Source organism: Salvelinus alpinus, chromosome 6 (genome assembly GCF_045679555.1).
Source record: "Salvelinus alpinus chromosome 6, SLU_Salpinus.1, whole genome shotgun sequence".
Taxonomy (NCBI): domain Eukaryota; kingdom Metazoa; phylum Chordata; class Actinopteri; order Salmoniformes; family Salmonidae; genus Salvelinus; species Salvelinus alpinus.
The window spans coordinates 14,312,171-14,334,254 of NC_092091.1; positions in this window are offsets into that span (position 1 = coordinate 14,312,171).

Below are 22,084 nucleotides of genomic sequence, written 5' to 3' on the forward strand. Positions count from 1 at the left end.
ATGTCTGGTTAGCACAGATACAATTTAATAGGCAGTTTAGTTATTGTGTAAATGTCTGGCTAGCACAGATACAATTTAATAGGCAGTTTAGTTATTGTGTAAATGTCTGGCTAGCACAGATACAATTTAATAGGCAGTTTAGTTATTGTGTAAATGTCTGGCTAGCACAGATACAATTTAATAGGCAGTTTAGTTATTGTGTAAATGTCTGGTTAGCACAGATACAACTTAATAGGTCATTTAGTTATTGTGTAAATGTCTGGCTAGCACAGATACAATTTAATAGGCAGTTTAGTTATTGTGTAAATGTCTGGTTAGCACAGATACAACTTAATAGGTCATTTAGTTATTGTGTAAATGTCTGGTTAGCACAGATACAACTTAATAGGTCATTTAGTTATTGTGTAAATGTCTGGTTAGCACAGATACAACTTAATAGGTCATTTAGTTATTGTGTAAATGTCTGGTTAGCACAGATACAATTTAATAGGCAGTTTAGTTATTGTGTAAATGTCTGGCTAGCACAGATACAACTAAATTGTTAATTTAGTTAACATCACTATATCAGGAGGATGTTGCATATTCGTGAGCACACAGTACAGTCAGCAAATGTAAACAGCCTATTAAACATTGGCTTTGATACTCTGATTGGTTAGAGACGATCCAATCGCTGTTGACTTTGTTTTGTACAACGCCCCTCATGCCCCCCGTCACTACAAACGACTTCAATGACGGCAGTCTCAGACTAAAGTATGTAGTGAACAACAGAGCAGCAGAAGAGTCGTCAGGCTAGCGTCTGGCATGATCATTAGTGTGTTAAAAAAAATCTGCTTACTAGAACAGCCGTAATGTATTCAGCTGGAAAATGCCTTTTTCAGGTAGGCAATCTCAGTTTGGCATGCCTGAAACTGGGAGATATTACATGTGAGATTGGGAGATATGTGTTGAGTCACATGCTTACTTTTATTTCTACCATTTCAGTTTTAAAAGAGGAGAGCAGCTTTCATGGCTCACCGGTTGCCATGGTGATTCTCCCGCATGCAGGGTCGAAACTCTCTCTCTTGCTCTCTCTCGCTCTGCATCACTCCACTGTTTTCACTCTTTATCTCTCCTCATAACTCTCTCTCTCTCTCTCTCTCTCTCTCTCTCTCTCTCTCTCTCTCTCTCTCTCTCTCTCTCTCTCTCTCTCTCTCTCTCTCTCTCTCTCTCTCTCTCTCTCTCTCTCTCTCTCTCTCTCTCTCTCTCTCTCGCTCTCGCTCTCGCTCTCGCTCTCGCTCTCGCTCTCGCTCTCTCTTTCTGTCCCTCAGTCTTCTGCTGCTTCTCTAGACTATGTCCCCTCCCTTTTTCTCTCTGTTTTTCACTTGCTTTCTTCACACCTTTCTCTGTTTTTCTCTCTCACTCACTTCCTTTCTCTCTTACTGCCTCACTCTCAGTGTTACAGCTGGGGGAGCTGCTGTTCCATACTACGGCTCTGTTACCTAACGAATGTAGACACACACCCATGCACACACACGCACACACACAGACGCGTGCACAGTATGTTAACATATATCTGGTGATTTTGGATAATAATCAGAATCCTGGCAGAGATAGAAGAGATTAATTCGCTGATAGCATGTGCTAAAAATTATACATAAAATATACATAAACAATGGCTGTGAAAAAACATTTGTATGCTAATTTTATTGACACTTGTCACCCAGTTTGGGCAAATGAAAAGCAAAAGACCGCATAACAAATGTTGAGCTTTTTACTTGGTACGATACGGTCATCTTCCTCTGTGTACTGTAGCTCACCAGAGGTCATTCATACTGCACTATGTTATTGACTATGACACTGCTGTGATAGAAATGGCTACCATTTTCCTGATAATACCTGTAATTGAGGAAAATGATACCTGTCTGGCCAAACCCTTTAGATGACAAGGCATAGTTTGTGCTGTTGTGCCCTCATCCCTTGCAGGCCTACCTTGAATGACTCTGGAAATGTAAAACCAGGAATAGAGAACATTGATGATAGTAGTATCCTCCCAACATACCCTAAAGTGGCTCTTTCCTTGTCTTGTTTGCAGGTTGACGTTATTGTCACGACTCTTGTCCTGGAGGCAGAACTGAGAGATTTCCCCTTAGATAGGCCAGCTGCAAAGTAAAAACTGGCTATATTGTAAAGATTGAGGAAAACAACATTATGCTTTTTGGTCTTAATTTAAGGTAAGGTTTAGGCAGTGTGGTTAATAAGGTTAGGTTAGGTTTAAATCCAGCTAGTGAACACTCTGCAGAGCTGCCTCCAGAACAAGATTCATGCTGAAAAACGCTAACCTGTGTCTGTTTTCCTTCATCTACATCTATCTAGAAAGAATGGACCGGTGAAGGCATAACATTAACCAAGGCATAACCAACCACCTCTATGACATTCTCACATCAACTATTTTCAGTTTGAGACAATAGGAGAGTGAAGCTGGGTGCCATTTTAGAGTATTGGGATGCAACCACTGAGTGGCAGTGATGGATTTGACTTGGCATGCAGGATCACTGGGGATAAGTAAGATAATGTATGTATAGGACATGCTAGTCTACTGATGTCTACACACTGCATTATTTCAAAGGCAGCTCTGCAGACCATCAGCACGTCCAGTCATGCCTCCTAACAGAACACGAGAATATGAAGGATGTAAACACAGGTGTGGATTTAACAGAGCAGAGAAATGGGTTATAAACAAGTAAAGATAGATAAACATACAGAAGCTACAGTATATCTTTCTCTCAAGTACACACATAAACAAATACACACATTTTTATGAGGTCGCACATACATTCTGACAGATGCAGCATCAGTAGGTGTGTGTGTGTGTGTGTGTGTGTGTGTGTGTGTGTGTGTGTGTGTGTGTGTGTGTGTGTGTGTGTGTGTGTGTGTGTGTGCGTGCGTGCGTGCGTGCGCGTGTGTGTGCGTGTGTGTGTCTATGTTTGTGTGATTGATGTGCTGAAGCCCCAGAGAGCTGCGTGGTTGCTCTGAGTGGTTGACGGATGTCTCTTCCACTGAGTGACAGAGAAAGTGCCTGAGCTTCTAGACTCAAGTTTCTCCCTCCAGCTAATATACAATACATGTTTGAGACTACTTTGGCTTAGTTGTGAGATACGTTATGTATTGCTATTGACATCTAAAGTTATTTGAACGTGGAAATTGCATGTAGAATGACACATCAACATGGTGCACTTTTGGAAAACAGGAGTGTGGGCTGCGATTTGAACAGTCTCGTCAAACTGTCTTTTTCGTCAATCAGACCCTTTTTCTGCAGTACCTGATCACTGCTCCACTTCATTTCCATAGATATTGTGAAATATCTGATGCAATAGACAACGTGTCCTTACACTCCCAAACCATCTGGACAATATTTAATCGTTGAGCAGGTAATACAGGGAAGTGTCTTTTTACAAGCCGCTCCATTAGTTTATGAGCCGTGCTGTATGCCACATCGCCCTTCAGGTGACCTGTCGTCTGCATCACACTTTTCCCCAACAATGACAAGAAGTATCAAATAAATGCTCAATTTGACTTTTATAAGACCTAATAAGAAGAATTTATTAGTTTTTTCCAACCATCTCTGAATCTCTGATTATTATATATATTTTTTTACAGTAAATGTCATACATGTTTGCAAACAAATAATGTGTTAGATGATGAACACTGTGCAATAGTGGAGGGCGAGAGGTCAATGCTAAATAGTGATCTATCGCCAGACATCAGAGAACTGCCAAGCTTATATTTATTCACATGAGTTATCAATTCAGCAGACCAACTTTAGCAGAGGGCTGGTGGTCAATAAACTACAGTGGTTGAGTGATTGAATAGAGGCATGATTTAAGCTCATCAACCCCCTGCTCTTTCACTGCACTGCTGGACGCTGCTTTCTGGGACACACGCTCACACACGCAAACGTAGAAGCACACACGCGCGCACACACACACACACACATGACCTTTGATGACAACAACCTGGCTTGTATGTCTTTCTCTTCCCTTATTGACATGTTTAGCCATGTTTAGCCATTTGTGCATGGCAAGAAGGGACACGGTTTGTGTACTGTGTCTTGCACATAATATTGGTTTATTTGTTCAGATGTGGACCCACGTCCTTGATGTGGGATGTAGTCTCTTTGTGCAAACAGAAGATTCACAATATGTAGGTGGCACATTGGTTCGTCACTTCTTCAAACCTAGACAATATCCTACTCGGTGTCACCCTGGCCCTTTTGAACAGAAAATCCTACAGACTGCCCCTGAAAAGACCAGGAACATTTCTCAGACACGCAACAAGGCGACGAGTGTTGAACGAGGCAACGCTGAGCAGAGAACAGAAGGCTAGCACAGGTGTTTAGACATGCATGGGGCGAGGTGTACCTGTCACCAACATCTCTCCAGTGTGTTAGTGTGACCAAGGTGAGGACGGTGCCAAGGTACCCAGCCTTTGTGCCATATGGCCAGAGACGGGTGTCACCTGTGGGAAGAGTTTCATACTTCTGCTCCAAACACCCGTCCTACCGCATTGGTGGAGTTGAGGTGGAGATATAGGGGAGTCCGGGGTTGGTTGTCACACTTTTTACACTGGTGTGTATTTCTCAGCACCAGTATATCTTACAAAACTTTTCAACATCAGGAGAAAGACCAAGGTCTTGGGTTGAAATGGAGACACTTTTATCCTCATATCTTATTCCAACATGGAGTTATAAGCCATCAAACACACTTTGTCCACTAATGACAACCAGCCCCATCACTGGGTTAGATGTCACACGGTATGGGCTTGGTGTGTCACAATGTTTGCTAGTAAACTTACTCCTTTTGTAACAGGTAATGAAGCTACATAGACCACAGTCTTAGACATAGCCTTTCTTTGATCAAATGATATTCCTGACAAAATTCAGCATTTTATGCCTTGAGAATAACATATTACATTTTGAGTAAATCTGTGTGTATGCGTGTGTTTGCACACTCATGTATTTGTATTTATTAGTATCCCCTTTAGCTGTTGCCAAGGCAGCCACTACTCTCCCTGGGTCCGTGTGTGTGGGTGTGTGACAGAAAACATATGTGCGTGAGAGAGAGGCAACGAAAGGAGCTCTTTATAATAATGTATACTGTACATACTGCTTTAATCATCTCATATGTATCTTCCTGCATTCTATTCTACTGTACTTTAGTCAATGCCACTCCGACATTGCCTGTCCTAATATTTATATATTTCTTTATTCCATTATTTTACTTTTACATTTGTGTATTGTTGTGAATTGTTAGACACTACTGCACTGTTGGAGCTAGGAACACAAGCATTTCGCTACACCCACAATGACATCTGCTAAATATGTGTATGTGACCAATACAATTTGATTTGATTTGATTTATGGCACAAGCACAAAAGAGCTTGGGATTTATTGTATACTGACAGTTGCAATGTCCCAACAATACAGTATGTTACAATGGGTTAGATTGTTTGCCTGGCTACCCATCCACATGGCTCTGGTCATGTTTCTTCTAGAATGCGAACACATTCTGACCGGTCTGATTTGTCCCAGAAACCGATGGGTTGGGCCAGAGCCGGCATACATGATGACGTCATCAACTTAGATACTCTGGTTAAATTTGTTATAGACGATCCAATCACTGATGAATTTGCTCTGTACAATGAAGTCACATACACAAATGACTTGTAGTACGGCAGATTAAGACTGAATGTTTGTAGCGGTTGATAGAGCAGAGGAATTAAATTCAGGGTGAGTCGTCGAGCAATTGGATTGTGACAACCAACCCCATATTCCATGTGACAACCATCCTCTACCACCCCCCAATGCTAATTCATATGCTACAGTAGCTACTACATGGCTTGACCTATGAACTCAGAAATAGTGTCACAATCGTCATTATGAATGGACCAAGGTGCAGCGTGGTAGGCGTACATTTTCCTTTATTAAATGAACACCGAACAAACACAACAAAATACCAAACGAAACGTGACGCTAATAATAGTGCTGACATGCAATTATACATAGACAAGATCCCACAAAGCACAAAGGGGAAATGGCTGCCTAAATATGATCCCCAATCAGAGAAAACGATAAACAGCTGCCTCTGATTGGGAACCATAACAGGCCAACATCGACATACAAACACCTAGATGACCTACCCTAGTCCCACACCCCGACCTAACCAACATAGAGAATAAAAAGCTTTCTATGGTCAGGGCGTGACAAATAGGTTTGAAATATAACTCTCCCTTTCCTATTTTCAACAAACAAAATTGTTTATGGATACTCCCATAATTCAAACATTTACAAAGAAAATACCTAAATACTGTATATATTTTTTCCTTTCACCTATGAAAAACAGATCAATCCCCCTCACATCAATGTTTTGTTATGCTGACATGAACTGAACAGGTGGATACAGTTTTTCAAACAATTCACATTTTAACCTTAAAAATATTACGCAGCGCCATTTAGATTGGGACTAATTAGCACTGTGACAACCAATCCGTGAGACAACCAACCCTGTTCTCCCCTACTTGGATTAATCTCCACCTTAAAAAGGGTAGAATATCATCTTCCTTGATATACCGTACAGACCATGAAGGTATACCTTCTAGCTTAATAAGCACTTCACATTAGTCATAGCAAGGTTTTCACTGCTACATAAAGGTTATATACGTCTCTGATCTTCTTTTTCATATGTGAACTCTTCCTTTGTGTAGAGACCAGCCTGGTCAAATGAATTTGTATTGCTCTCAACACTTCAGTCATTGAGCCACAGGAAAAATCTCAGAGGACCTGCTTTCACTTGACTCCCAGCTAGATTATCTTTTGTGCTTTTACTAAAGAATGAATATTGGAAATGGAATTTGCACACAGCAATGAGATGGGCTATGCTCACAAATAGATGCTTGATATTCAGCTGGTTTATTTGCCACATGTCTGTGCTCTTGGGTTTTCTTTTTATTTCTTATTGAAGATGAAGTATGGTAACTTGTATTGCTATGTCGTTGGAAATGAAGGTGGTTTCAGTGTTGTGTATTGAGGGTAAATAAATGTTATATTGATTCTAGCAGAATCTTTGACAATACAGTACAATGTGTATTGGTACATGTATTATACGTGAAATATCTGTACTATGTTCTCTTCTCATGTTTTTCTTTCTTCGTTCTTTGCTCTTGAGCTAGAGATGAGGGATAACAAAGAGCTTGACATTCTGAGAAGGTATCCTATCCCTGTCTTATAGCTAACTTCCACATGCTGTACTGTAGCAGAGCAGGTCTCCATCTTGGCTCAAAGGACCCCCAGTCGCTGGCACTTTCATTCAGATTCAATGGGCTGGCATGTCGCCTCAGCTAGAAAGGTATCAGCTGCCAAGCTCTTGGCGGAAGAACAAGAGAGAAATCCCTTTGTTTCCTTTCCTGCGTGATCTTGTTTACCGTGTTATAAATAAACCTGCCAGAGACTTCGCTACCCTAGTGCGATGGATGCTATTGCAATGGATGCGATATCTGAGTGCAATCATCCAAAACCATATGAAATCATACATCAGAATCAGCGTTCTTTATTGTGTGTTTTGGTGTGTTTCTTTGATGTTGTGAATGCGCTCAGGGGGTGAACATCGCCATTTAGTCTTCAGCATTTCTTTCAAAACTACGATGATAAAAACTGTCTAAAGTGCTAAGGAGTTGAATCCCCATTAAAGCCACAGCCTGCTGAGAAGGGAGCTTACATCCTGTCTTGGGGACGAGGCCCACACCATCCCAGCTTTTCCAGTCCGAGGCGACTCAGAGGTGGGTCTCGTACACAACTTGGAAGTAGCGACCTTGAGATCATTAGCCAAACCATCAACCGACGGAGGCGTGTGTGTCCAAGGAGGTTAAACCTTACACAATGTTCAGATAGAAATACATCGGGAGGGATATATCTGTCATGAATAGTGAATCATGCCTGCTCTAGTGATTACATTTCTGTCTGCAACTTTCTGAACCTCAATGAATATAACCCCGGGCAGTGGCCTCTGCAACATGTCTCAGACAGAGCCACAGCCCCATAGAACATGGGGACGTATGTCTCCTGAGGATTATGGTCTAGAGTAAGCATTGACATAACCAGCTGCTGGACAGAGATATCGGAGCTTTTCTAGCAGTGATACATGTGTTAATCTTTCCTTGAGTGAAGTAAAATGAAAATTGGTCTCTGCCAAAATACTTAGACTTGTTGAAGGATGTTTCGAGCATTATGATTCTGTCAGAAATGTATTTATTTAACCTGATTAAATGTATGTTTCTAATGGGCCAGAGTGCAATTAGACTACAGTACCAGTGTGAGCCACCATGAAAGCTCCCTCTTTCTGACTATTGGCTATCGCTGGGGTTCCGTGTTCCATCCCCTTACTCTGAACAGGGCTGCAATTCTTTTAGGATGCACGGGCCATTGTGAAGAGACTTCCACACACATAGTGAAGAGACTTCCACACACATAGTGAAGAGACTTTCACACACATAGTGAAGAGACTTCCACACACATAGTGAAGAGACTTCCACACACATAGTGAAGAGACTTTCACACACATAGTGAAGAGACTTCCACACACATAGTGAAGAGACTTCCACACACATAGTGAAGAGACTTCCACACACATAGTGAAGAGACTTCCACACACATAGTGAAAAGACTTCCACACACATAGTGAAGAGACTTCCACACACATAGTGAAGAGACTTCCACACACATAGTGAAGAGACCTCCACACACATAGTGAAGAGACTTTCACACACATAGTGAAGAGACTTCCACACACATAGTGAAGAGACTTTCACACACATAGTGAAGAGACTTTCACACACATAGTGAAGAGACTTCCACACACATAGTGAAGAGACTTCCACACACATAGTGAAGAGACTTTCACACACATAGTGAAGAGACTTCCACACACATAGTGAAGAGACTTCCACACACATAGTGAAGAGACTTTCACACACATAGTGAAGAGACTTCCACACACATAGTGAAGAGACTTTCACACACATAGTGAAGAGACTTCCACACCCATAGTGAAGAGACTTCCACACACATAGTGAAGAGACTTCCACACACATAGTGAAGAGACTTCCACACACATAGTGAAGAGACTTCCACACACATAGTGAAGAGACTTCCACACACATAGTGAAGAGACTTTCACACACATAGTGAAGAGACTTCCACACAGCCCCCATGAGAGGAAGAGATTAAACAGACGAGTCCAACAAGAGAGCACCCCTCTCTGCCACCTTTCCGTCTGCCCATGATAAATGACTCGTCCCTCACCGGCAGGTACCACAGCACGATACGGGGAGATTGGTCATTCTCCAGACAGGTCAGGGTTATAGAATACAGATGGTGTGGCCTTTGTTACCGCTCTTGTGCTCTGTGATGCATCATTATATGAGGCCACCCCAGCTGTGTCCACTCAGGTGATGTCATCTCAAATGGACGACTCTGGTGCACTGGAGCAGATGTCCCCAGCGCCATACGGCTGGAGCCATACTCTCTGCCTTACCAACTGGTCGCTGGTCAGCTCTCCCAACAACAGTTCTAGTCTTTGCCATTTAGAACAAGGCAATGAAACTGGAATTGAACGGGGGTCACAGGTACACTCCCTGGGGAGAGAAAATGTACATTACTGTCTGACTGAGATAAATGCAACATTGGGGAAAGATAATAGATTGTTTAATTAACAAAGGGGCAGACAAGATTTATTGTCTAATTTTTGCGTCTGGCTGTGCCAATGAGGATTCAAACGTGGACAAAGAGAACAGACAGCCCATGCACGACTTCAGGTTTAACGAGTTGTGTGCTTTCCTCCATTAGGTTTCATTGCCTTGCCCGTTATACAGCTAGTTAGAACTCCGTTTGTCAAGCTCTCAAACATCTCCAAGTTTATATGAGTGTCTACACTGGTATGCTCATGTGCAAGTGTGCGATCAGTGTGTGCTCACATTGATGTGTGTGTGTGTGTGTGTGTGTGTGTGTGTGTGTGTGTGTGTGTGTGTGTGTGTGTGTGTGTGTGTGTGTGTGTGTGTGTGTGTGTGTGTGTGTGTGTGTGTGTGTGTGTGTGTGTGTGTGTGTGTGTGTGTGTGTGTGTGTGTGTGTGTGTGCGTGTGTGTGCGTGTGTGGAATCTCACCCCACCTGGAGCCCACTGTCTGGAGCCAGCGAAATGGATCATAATTAATTACCTCCTCCTCTTCATTTTAATTGTCTCCATGATATCCGAGGGAGGCCGCATAGCACGCTTTAAATAAAGTGTGCCCTTATGTTCTGACAAGTGAGCACTTCCTCCTTCGACCTGCTGGGACCTCCAGAGGCGTTTAATTATGGGCTGGTAGTGGGCTGAGACCACTGCACTCTTAACACTTAAGGAACTGTGATCTGCTTTGGCTCACCAAGCCTAGCGTAATGATCATACTTATCATCTGTGTTGAATGGAGGGAGAGCCCATAGAGACAGAGACAGTCACAGTAGTCTTGTGGTGTACTCTGCTGTAAATATTAAATAGGCGCTATGGTGTCTTTGTTTTAATGTTTGTTTTTGTATTTTTTGTCTCACTGACATACTGTATACAACCGTGTTTCCATCTTGTCACAAGAGGACCACAATGGAAATAGGTTCCAGACTTTATTGTGTGTTATCCTCCATGATTTTAATCTTGTGCATGTATGGCTTTTTCAAGTTTTATGGGTGCTTGATTTTAAAATGGTTGAATGAATAAATTTAAATAAAATATAGGGCTATAAATGCCATAGTTATCTATTGGCCATGACTGCTATGGGTAAAATGAAGATGCCAGAGCTACACTGTGGGGGATATTTCAGAGATATTTTTCTTTTTTCTTTATTGAATTTTAAAACATACAATCTACCTGTAGTGAAGCCGTTCAATATTTACATTACATTCAGTCATCTAGCAGACACTCCCATCCAGAGCGACCCACAGGAGCAACCAGGGTCAAGCGAGGGAGAGAGAACAAGGACAGATCACCCACCCAGTAGGATCGGAGACCCAGACCAAGTTCCCAACCGGATTGTGTTGTCTGCTGGTCTGTACTCTCATTGGGATTCAGTTGTTAGTGTAAATTCCCACATTTTCCACTCAAACAAAAGCACTCAAGCTCAAAAGATGAAAACTGCCACAAAGTTTCTGCCCTAAACACTGGTGTTATTTGAAAGTGTAGTTGGGTCGTTCCACAAAATCAGTCCATTTTGGGTAGTGTAACTTGGTGAAAAATAATAATTGTAACATTATATCATAAAGAGCAATTTTTAAAAAACATCTATGTTTTCCCATCTCAAAAAAATAAATAATCTATAGCCAGTGCCTATTAAGTGCCAAATAAAGTAACAGAGTTGACCGTAACAGGGTTGACCATAACAGGGTTGACGATTTCTTCTTAAATCAGCAATAAATCCCCTTATGACAGGGGGAATGGAAGGATGTTGTGTGTAACAGGGAAGGGCAATTCAATGCAAACTTCACCATTTAAAAAATATTATAGGTCCAATGGAGTCGTTTTTATCTCAATATCGTATTATTTCTGGATTGTTTTAAATAAAAATTCTCGAAAAGAAACAAAAATAACTTCTTAACCAAGGGCTATTTTTCAAGCAAGAATTTTGCTTAGGACGCTCACCGTGGTCTGAGTGGGGAGGGGAAAATTGAAAATGTGCTGTTATCGGCAGAGAGGTTTGGAACTCTCTTTCTTATTGGTCTATAAGAAAAAATACAGCCTGGTGATGTCACCACGGAAGGCTAAAACTCCATCCCACAAAACAGGCGGAAATTTCACACAGCTATTACACTAAAAGGGCATTATCATAATTTTCACAATTTCCCAGTATTATTCCAACCTCATAGTGTGGAAATATATATAAAACACAGGGAAATCACATTTGTGACTGCACTGGGATGTTAAGACATATCAAGCCTGTCTATGGGTAACAGGGTTGACGTGTTATGAATGACCCGCTCAGTTCCACCACAAAACACCAGAAAATAGTAGAACCAGCTCACCTGTTTTTACACTAGGATTTTACTATTAGATGTTCAATGTTTCTTTTGTAAACAAAAAATGATAATAATAGGAATAGTTTCACCATTATTAAAATGAGGGACAGGTTTCTTTTTGTTTTACCTTAAAGCAGCAATCAGCAGTATAAACATTAACAAAGCGTACTCCCTGCCCTTGTTTTAGTAAAACGCTGAGGGATAGGGCTGGAGAAATGTCATACATTTCAAATTCAAATACAGAGCTACGGAAGCAAGGACTGACCATCCATGATATAAAACGTATCATTTTAACAATGTTTTGAGGCTATACAGTGTTTGTTTACAAACATCAGAGTAAAACAAGCGTATAGTTCTGATGGAATACGACAGTAGAACTAATCTGATGAGGCATTTATAAGTTCTATTCTACAAGAATCAATGGATACATACCATTCATTTATAAGTGCAAAAATGGATGTAGCTACTGCTGATTGCCCCTTTAAAATGAATCACTAATCACATGAAATAAATCACATCTCCAGAAATGACTTTGTCAAAGCAACAAAATAACCAGGGCTTTACAATTATGCTGAAAACTTGGGGAAATGATGTGCTTAAGTGGGTTAATATCTTCCTAGAAGTCACAGAGAGTGCACAGAGGGACATGCCAAAATGCAGAATTTTGGCACTTTAGCAAGTCTTTATTCATATAAAACAATCAGATTTATTGAATTTTACATGTGGTCTATATTAAAGGGTACTTCATTTAATATAACAGGCTTTTAAAAATGCAATATTGGTGCACAATTTTTACATAGCCCTTGACACTCGTGCAGGTACAGTATACTGGTTGAAAATGGCACTGATAAATGCCTAGTGGCTGTATAGTAGCATGCTATACATGACGTCAGACCTCAAGCTCTGCACTTCAGAGGACTCGATGCATTTTGAAAGATGAGACGTTAAGGACTATAATAAATACTACTTTGATGTCATAAAAGCAAGCTAAACACCCATGAGTCCAAATTTGCACTTTACATTTCCATATCATAAAAGTCATGTCATATAGTGTCAACGTTTATGATCACTATGTTTGATGTACAGTTACAAGATGACATGGTGTCATACTCTGGGTTATTCTGAACAGAATGAGCCTGTTTGTCTACTGTGAAGAAAATGTGCCGCTGCACATGCACCTGAACACACTCATGACTCCTTTCTATGGGCACCATTACGATCTGTTTCCCTGAATTTGACCGTGAAAGCCTACACTGTAATATCCATTTTTATAACTTAGCTAATCATGCTGGCAATATAACACGTTTTCAAATGATGCCCACCTGACCCAGATTGCAAGTTATAATGGACTGTTTTTGGATTGCGTAAACAACAACAGTAAGTGTGCTTACTCTAGTTCCTCAGCGGCACAGCTAGGAGAGCTAAAAAAAAAAACTTATAGTTGAAGATTCTTCTTTGAGTGATAAAAGTGCATTAAAATTACTTAGGAAAAGTGCACAATTTGGAGAGGAGTGTGACCACTTAGAGACACCTAAGTCCTCTCACTCAAACTCTTGAACCTACAATACATTTTCCAGGAATATTCTTATCATGTTACTGAATGTATCCAGAGTTTTTTCTGATTTCGTCATCAACAAAAAAATGAACACTAAATGTAAAATGCACATGACATCAACAGTGTAATGTTTGGATTCAGTCTTGTGTCATGTGAACTGTTGTGACCTCACACTTTAGTCTCATACTTTTCCCATAAGCTCCAAACCCTTTCAATTGCTACCATGGTTATGCAATTGCTTTTCATATTTCTTTTGTAAGAAACATTTAAATTTAGCCCTATCCATATAGGCCAATTCACATGAGTGTAAAGGGTTAAAATATAGAAAGGACGCATAAGTGACTAATTTCTTGGAACGACCCAGTTCACTTAATTTCATTGGCCGTCAATCGGCCTTCAGGTAAAAGTTGAAAATAGATATAAAGTATGAAGCGCTGATATGGCACCATCCGCATAGTAAGATGAAAAATGAACTCTTCAAGACTATAATGATGACTGGTTTATTAATTATCTCTTGGTATTTGGCTGCAAGACATTAGTGTCTCTTTGGGACTTAGTGAGTGTTACTGCAGTATGTTATGTATGGTATTGATGGTAATAGTTTTGATCTGCAGGCACATTTTCATTAAGATGACTGGAGAGGATAAAAATGATGAGTTATGGCATTAATGATGAGGAGAGTTCCTCAAAGCAGCCATTGGACTCAACATCTTTTAAGTCTTCTACAAAAATACATGCTCAAGGGCATGGAACCTTCTTCAATAAAACATTTGTCAGTCATAGTGAAGTTTAGTACACCTCATCATTGACAAGTTTACCTTACTGGGTACAGTATAACATTTAGTTTGAAAGCTCACATTTTAGAGGGCCAGAAAAGTGAGAAACAACTCTAATGCTGCGACAAATCATGACTTAATCACTTACAAATGTAACAAAATGTGTTTGCCTCAGGTGTGGACCGTTTCCGGGTCTTAATATATCAGTTATGAAGATGCCACTCAAATCAGTTGTGTTGCAATACAGGCAGGTCTGTCTTAATAGATGAGCGCAGGTGGAAGATGGTGTCTGCAGTGGGATTCCTGATTTCCACTGAGTATCTGTGCTCACTCCAAGGTTGCTTCATTTACACTCAGATCAGTTTCCCCTGCTCTCACCGCACAAGCCAGACAATTGAGAAGGCAGAGCTGATTATGGGAGGAAATTTGAGTTGAAGTATGAGTACTGGAAATCATAATAAGCACGATAGGCAACATGTTAACTTTTTTTAACAATATGGAAATTCACAAATAGCTAGACACTCACAAACACACCTGTCTCATGAAGGAGTAGTACATCCTCAAGATTCTCCAACACAGAAATGTAAAAAAACAACTGAAAACTTGGTGTTTCCAGACAACAAAATCTTGACAACTCTACACCCCATCTCGATAGCAAGGGTAAAAATAGGATGGTGCTGGAGACTGAATTCCAAGTGTATTTTTAGCAAGGGCAGAGGAGGCTCAAGGCACTGGGCCTTTTCACAGGAGGATTAGCCATGTTCTGTTCAGGGAGAAATATGGATAAGGCAGGTTATAATTGAGATTTCTAAAATACCAAATCCCAGACGGTCCGGGGGCAAGCTTTTCTGTTAGGGTTGCTATTTCTGCTTCGGAACTCGGCGACAGGGCCAGCGGGGGGTTCTACGTGAGAGGAGCTGGAGACAGGTCTGGTGGAAGAGAACGAGAGTGAGAGTAAGAGAGAGAGAGAGAGAGAGAGAGAGAGAGAGAGAGAGAGAGAGAGAGAGAGAGAGAGAGAGAGAGAGAGAGAGAGAGAGAGAGAGAGAGAGAGAGAGAGAGAGAGAGAGAGAGAGAGAGAGAGAGAGAGAGAGAGAGAGAGAGAGAGAGAGAGAGAGAGAGAGAGAGAGAGAGAGAGAGAGAGAGAGAGAGAGAGAGAGAGAGAGAGAGAGAGAGAGAGAGAGAGAGAGAGAGAGAGAGAGAGAGAGAGAGAGAGAGAGAGAGAGAGAGAGAGAGAGAGAGAGAGAGAGAGAGAGAGAGAGAGAGAGAGAGAGAGAGAGAGAGAGAGAGAGTAAGGGAGGGAAGGAGAATCTAGCTCTGGGAAATAAAAGCAGACTGCCGCTCCTCCTTTACCATCACTAATGAAGTTCTTCGGCACTGAAAGTCATCGTCTGTAATCCCCAGGACTCTCTACCTCGGGGACCCAAGCTACCCCCCTCCCTTTGTTGGAGGTGATCTGTGCTTCTCTCCGTCCTCTTCCTGCAGAGGGAGTTCAGCCAGACCAAACTAGTCCCGAATTCATTTGACAGGCTCCACCAATCATATGCGCGTCCCTCTCAGTAAGTGACCCCCCGCCTTTGCTTGGACCTTGCCCATCTGTCTTTTTTAATGAACCCTGCATTGTAACATTGTCCCTTATTCCTTCCAAGGGATTTGCGAGAAGGCATAAACTTTCTTGCCGATCGCATTCTCTCGTAATGAAATATTCATGGATAAAACACTGGATTATTTACTCAACAGAGACTTTTGTTTACCCATAAAGTGGGTTTCCTTTCACTTTGCCAGTGTCTGAATGCATATCAGGACGCTCTCTTCAGAGTCCCTGTCACTGGCCTTATGAACTATTTGCACACCTTGCTCTTAAAACCTCTTCTCTCTCTCTCTCTCTCTCTCTCTCTCTCTCTCTCTCTCTCTCTCTCTCTCTCTCTCTCTCTCTCTCTCTCTCTCTCTCTCTCTGTCTCTCTCGCTCTCTCTCTCTCTCTCTCTCTCACTCTCTCTCTCTCTCTGTCTCTCTGTCTCTCTCTGTCCTGTCTCTCTCCTGTCTCTTTCTCTCTCTCACACACATTCTACTTATATAATCATTCTTTTCAGGCCTCTGCTCAGTGGTTCTTTCCCTATCTAGATTCCTCTTGTCCCTGCAAAAACTCCCATCCTGTAATCAGACATTCGTCCTTATCTTTCCATCTTGTACCACTCATAGCTTTACAGCCAGTTAGACAACACAGTGATCATCAAACAGGCACAACACAGTGATAGAAAAACAACATGGGTGTAGTTATCCCACATCTCCTCCAGTCTTATCAGCTCAAAAATAGGCTTTTGTTGGGAAAGAGACAAAACCTCTCAGTCTATGATGGGTACTGCTGCTATCAGTAGTGATTGATACATACCCATTTTACATTTACATGTAATCATTTAGAAGACGCTCTTATCCAGAGCGACTTACAGTTAGTGTATTCCTCTTAAGATAGCTAGGTGAGACAACCGCATATCACAGTCATAGTACATTTTTACTCAATAAAGAGGTTATCAGCAAAGTCAATGCTGGTAGGAAAATACAAGTGTTATTTAGCTATTTGATTACGAATTTTAAGACTCCTTAAAGGTTTAAAAAAAATATATATATACAGTATATATATTTGGATGATACATTGAATTTGGCATTACTGCTATTAGCCAATAGAAATGCATTGAATATCTGAGAGATATGAAAGATCAGGAAACAATTTTGATATATTTTTTTACATGTATTTATCCCTTTATTTCAGGCACTAAACTATCTCCATAAATACTTACATTCATTTTTTAAACTGGTACTGGTTGTGAGGCTTGTGTACGGCCTAGAGCAAAACGGTAAACGCCATTGTGTTTGTGCCAATCACACTTTTCAAAAGAGTGGTCATAAACCGTTTAGAGTGGTCATAAACTGTTTAGAGTGGTCATAAACCGTTTAGAGTGGTCACCAAACCGCTTAGAGTGGTCACCAAACCGTTTAGAGTGGTCACCAAACCGTTTAGAGTGGTCACCAAACCGTTTAGAGTGGTCACCAAACCTTTTAGAGTGGTCATAAACCGTTTAGAGTGGTCACCAAACCGTTTAGAGTGGTCATAAACCGTTTAGAGTGGTCACCAAACCGTTTAGAGTGGTCACCAAACCGTTTAGACGCTACAGACGTTTTTGTGAGAAGACCAATTCTTGGGACGCAGCCCATGCAAAAAAACAGATATCTTTAGCTTAAACAGACAGATTTTGATGGGGATTTTTTTATTATGTTCCGCAGAAACTGTAGGCTAAGGATTAAGATACTCTTTGAAGAGATAGGGTTTCACACGTTCTCTATCCTAGGTGGTTTCATGTACATTGATGGGGGGGTTGAGCTTGTAAAATTAAACAACTTCTTTACACAGCCTTGGTGGCAATACAGTAAGACACTATTGTGTGCCCAAATGTAAAAACCTTGGTTCCTTGTTGATGGATTATTATCGTAAATAAAAATGGTGTTCCTCCTTGAACTATTGTTGCTTTGGCAAGCTCTCCTCACTAATGGCGATCGATACTGCTGTGTCTCAGCTGTCCAAGGTAGCTTCCGCTCCTCATCTCTGCTCACTACATCTCCCTTCATCTTCATCTGTTTTGAAAACGAAAGAGGTCAAGGGGAGAGAGCCCCAATTGCCTATTGTCACCAAACACCTTAAAAAAGCAATATTAGACAGCTTTTGGATGGTTTTGCAGCAAGATCTATTCTCCTGTGAGCAGTAATCAGTGCAACATATTCATACTGTTGCCAAAATATGTATTGTTTGTGGCAGTATTATTTTTGAGTTTCTGCCACATGTACTATTTTGCTTGAAATACTTGTTGAAACTATACTGAATAAAAATATGAACATATGAATATGAAAATATGAACATAACAAGTGTTGGTCCCATGATTCATGAGCTGAAATAAAAGATCCCAGAAATGTTCTATAGGCACAAATATATTATTCTCTCAAATTTTGTGCACAAATTTGTTTACATCACTGTTAGGGAGCATTTCTCCTTTACCAAGATAATCCATCCACCTAACAGGTGTGGCATTTTAAGAAGCAGATGAAACAGCATGATCATTACACAGTTGCACCTTGTGCTGGGGACAATAATAGGCCACTCTAAAATGTGGCAGTTTTGTCACACAACACAATGCCACAGATGTCCCAAGTTTTTAGGTAGCATGCAATTGGCATGCTGACTGCAGAAATACCCACCAGAGCTGTTGCCAGATAATTTAATATTCATTTCTCTACCATAAGCCACCTCCAATGTATTTTTTTGGCAGTATGTCCAACCGGCCTCACGTGTACTCATTCTGGCCACACCAGAATCTGACTGGTTTTCTTATTTTGTGACCAACTGTTTTCCCAGTCATGTGAAATCCATAGATTCGGGCCAAATGGATTTATTTAAATTGACTGATTTCTTTATATGAACTGTAACTCAGTAAAATCTTTGTAATTGTTGCATGTTGTGTTTATATTTTTGTTCAGTGTAGATGAAACATGGCACACGCAGCAGCGGTTCTTAAACTACAAAACTCTGTTGTTTTGGGGTAAGGAGCACTGGTTTCCGTGTCTTCATCAGAGACTGCTTGTTTTTAATACCTGATCAATCGCAGGCCGTCCTGCTGACTTCACACAAACTGCAGAACATCGCCCCAGGCAAGCCCAATCAAACGCTGCCCTAAGCACTAATCATTTTTGTTTGTCAGTTCCCCTGTTGAAAACACAGATTTCATTTACTACCCCAAAAATTGATTTCTCCAAGCCTCTTTTTTGGTCTCCAGATAAGGAGAAGAAATGATCATCTGTTTACAGTAGTTCAGTCCATTAGCTTGAGGAGTCTGTGAAAGATTAGCTAGTGTCAAGGGGATAACTCAGTGTTTGGAAGGATGGGTCTGGGGAAGACTCGGCTGGCACTGTGTCTACTCCTTATTCCTTAGCCGTCTGGGTTACTTATTTTCTTTTTAAGACATTGGAGGTAATTCTCTGGAATTGTGGTTACTGCTCTATCAACACAGACAGTTACAGGTCAATAAAAACCTGACAAAGTACAGAATTGGCCTCCACAATTCCTCTAACGTAAGTTCTCAATTAACCTTGAGTGAAGGAAGTTTTATTCGTTTTCATTATCTAAAGTGACGCTATACCGTATGTAATGCTTTGAAAAAGTAACTGGATTTAGTTGACTGATTTAGTTGGCTGCAGTATTCCAATCTCTTGCCATCTATTTATAAAACTTTGTCACTTGTCATCTAGGCATTTGAAATGTTACACTTATTTTGGACAATGTTTGTTCACCGTACTGGCTGTTTAACTCGAAGAAGTGTCATCATAGGACTTTTGAAACACTGACACTGCTTAGATCAAATCTTTATCTTAGCCTAAATATGCTTAGAGACCTGGCAGTTTTTGTTGACTGTGGTTAAAACGTTTCTGGAACAGTGTATTTACTTGCAGAGTCTAGCTAAACCCTTGAGATTGTTCTGTGTTCTCTTTAATGAAGGCCACTGAGACTGCATTGTGGGCCACATTTCATTATTCTGAAGGACAAACGGGTGCAGGCGATTAAACAATGTTTCCTGTGGAGTTAATATTGATGGTGAGACTATTTGACAAATGGCCTTACTCCCTGTGAACAGCAGGGAAAGAAAATTGATGAAAAGCTGCGCCTTGTTCAGGATTTTAAACATTACTTAAACCTGCGCAAGTGGCACCGCCTTTCTTTCTTTCATCTGAGGTGTAGTGGATTGGGCTCAGGTTAGGAAAAATACTAATTATGCTTATGCTCAATATGCCAAAACATTATGAGTGGAATTACGCAAAAATGTTATTTTCGGTTGACTAGTTTGATGAAAAGATTTAAAATGTTACTTTGAAATTGTACGTTGTGAAAGTAAGAGATCCTTAATGTTGTTGGTTTTGTATGTTGTTGAATATTTAAAGGATTTGCTTTGAGCAGAGCCTGCAATGGAGCAGAATTTTCTTTCAAAACTGGTTGAATGACTCGCCACAGGTGAGATAAACTAAATCAAATCAAATCAAGTTTATTTTATATAGCCCTTCGTACATCAGCTAATATCTCGAAGTGCTGTACAGAAACCCAGCCTAAAACCCCAAACAGCAAGCAATGCAGGTGTAGAAGCACGGTGGCTGGGAAAAACTCCCTAGAAAGGCCAAAACCTAGGAAGAAACCTAGAGAGGAACCAGGCTATGAGGGGTGGCCAGTCCTCTTCTGGCTGTGCCGGGTGGAGATTATAACAGAACATGGCCAAGATGTTCAAAATTTTCATAAATGACCAGCATGGTCAAATAATAATCAGGAATAAATGTCAGTTGGCTTTTCATAGCCGATCATTAAGAGTTGAAAACAGCAGGTCTGGGACAGGTAGCACGTCCGGTGGACAGGTCAGGGTAAACTACACAGTAAACTAGAATCACACGCCTCCAACCAAATTAATTTGAACTATGATTAATTTAATCCAGGCCATTTCTGTTTTACTTTGAAATTAAAAATCTCAAATTCAGTTTTTGTTAGTTCTTTATTTTTGATCCTGTGCAGTTGTAAATCAAACAAATACACGTGTAAACACTAAAAGTCTTTTCAATCTCAACTTTTTTGAGAAAAAATTGTGAATTGTGCATGGGTGCCAATATATTAGAGAATGACTGTATAACGTCCCTGGTGATAAACATGGGATTGTGACCATTGTGTGCCAATGCAACCTTCAGGTAATTACAATATCTTATTTTTTATTTTTTAAACAACAGATTTTCGGCTGCATCTGATAATAACTTCACAGACAATACCTGGGAGGATAATGTATTTTGTGGTTTTGATTAACATGTCACTCGTACCTGAAAACATTTAGCTAGCTAGGTTGTTTTTGTAACATTCCCTCAGATGCACAGTCCTGATTAGACTACCAACAGAATGAGTGTCTTTAATCAGTAAGTGTGTCCTTCAGAAAAGTCCTTCATTTCAAATGCTCCTGATGAAACACAGCAATAGCCACATAACCCTTTCACAGCACAACTACAATTTATACTGGAATAATCGTTGTGTGCACTGGATATGAGGCATCAGTTAGGCAAATGACTGATGATAATGACTTGTGATAATGACTGATGATAATTCGCTGCAGTGGCCACTTTCTTGCTCCTTCACCCTCAGTATACTCCAACTGGTCATTGATTTCCATTACCTGGTTCAGTGTCTCATTTCTCGCCTTTGACAGATTAGTGGAGTGGAACATTCTGCTGGTGAATTCCTAGGAGGAGATGGAGAAGGGGAAGGGGGTTAATTGAAAGGCAGTTCACATCAGAAAGCCCTCCTAGCGCTTTTCCAATACAGGCTAAGTGGGACATTGATGATGAGGAAAGGAACATTTGAGACTAGAGTAATGTTTACGTTACAGGCATTGAGTACAGGTGCTGAAAGCTCCCATCTAAGTGACAAATTTGATATTTTTCACTCACTCTTTGGGGTAATGATTTTATTCATGGAAGTTACATGTAAATGTAAGAACTTAAAGCATGTAACATGCATTACATGTCATTGTACGAGTCGAGCAAAAGGTAGGGGAAATCTGAGGCCACTTTTAATTCAGATGAGTTTTTCCTACTAATTCACATGAGTTGACAAGAGCTAGGGTGA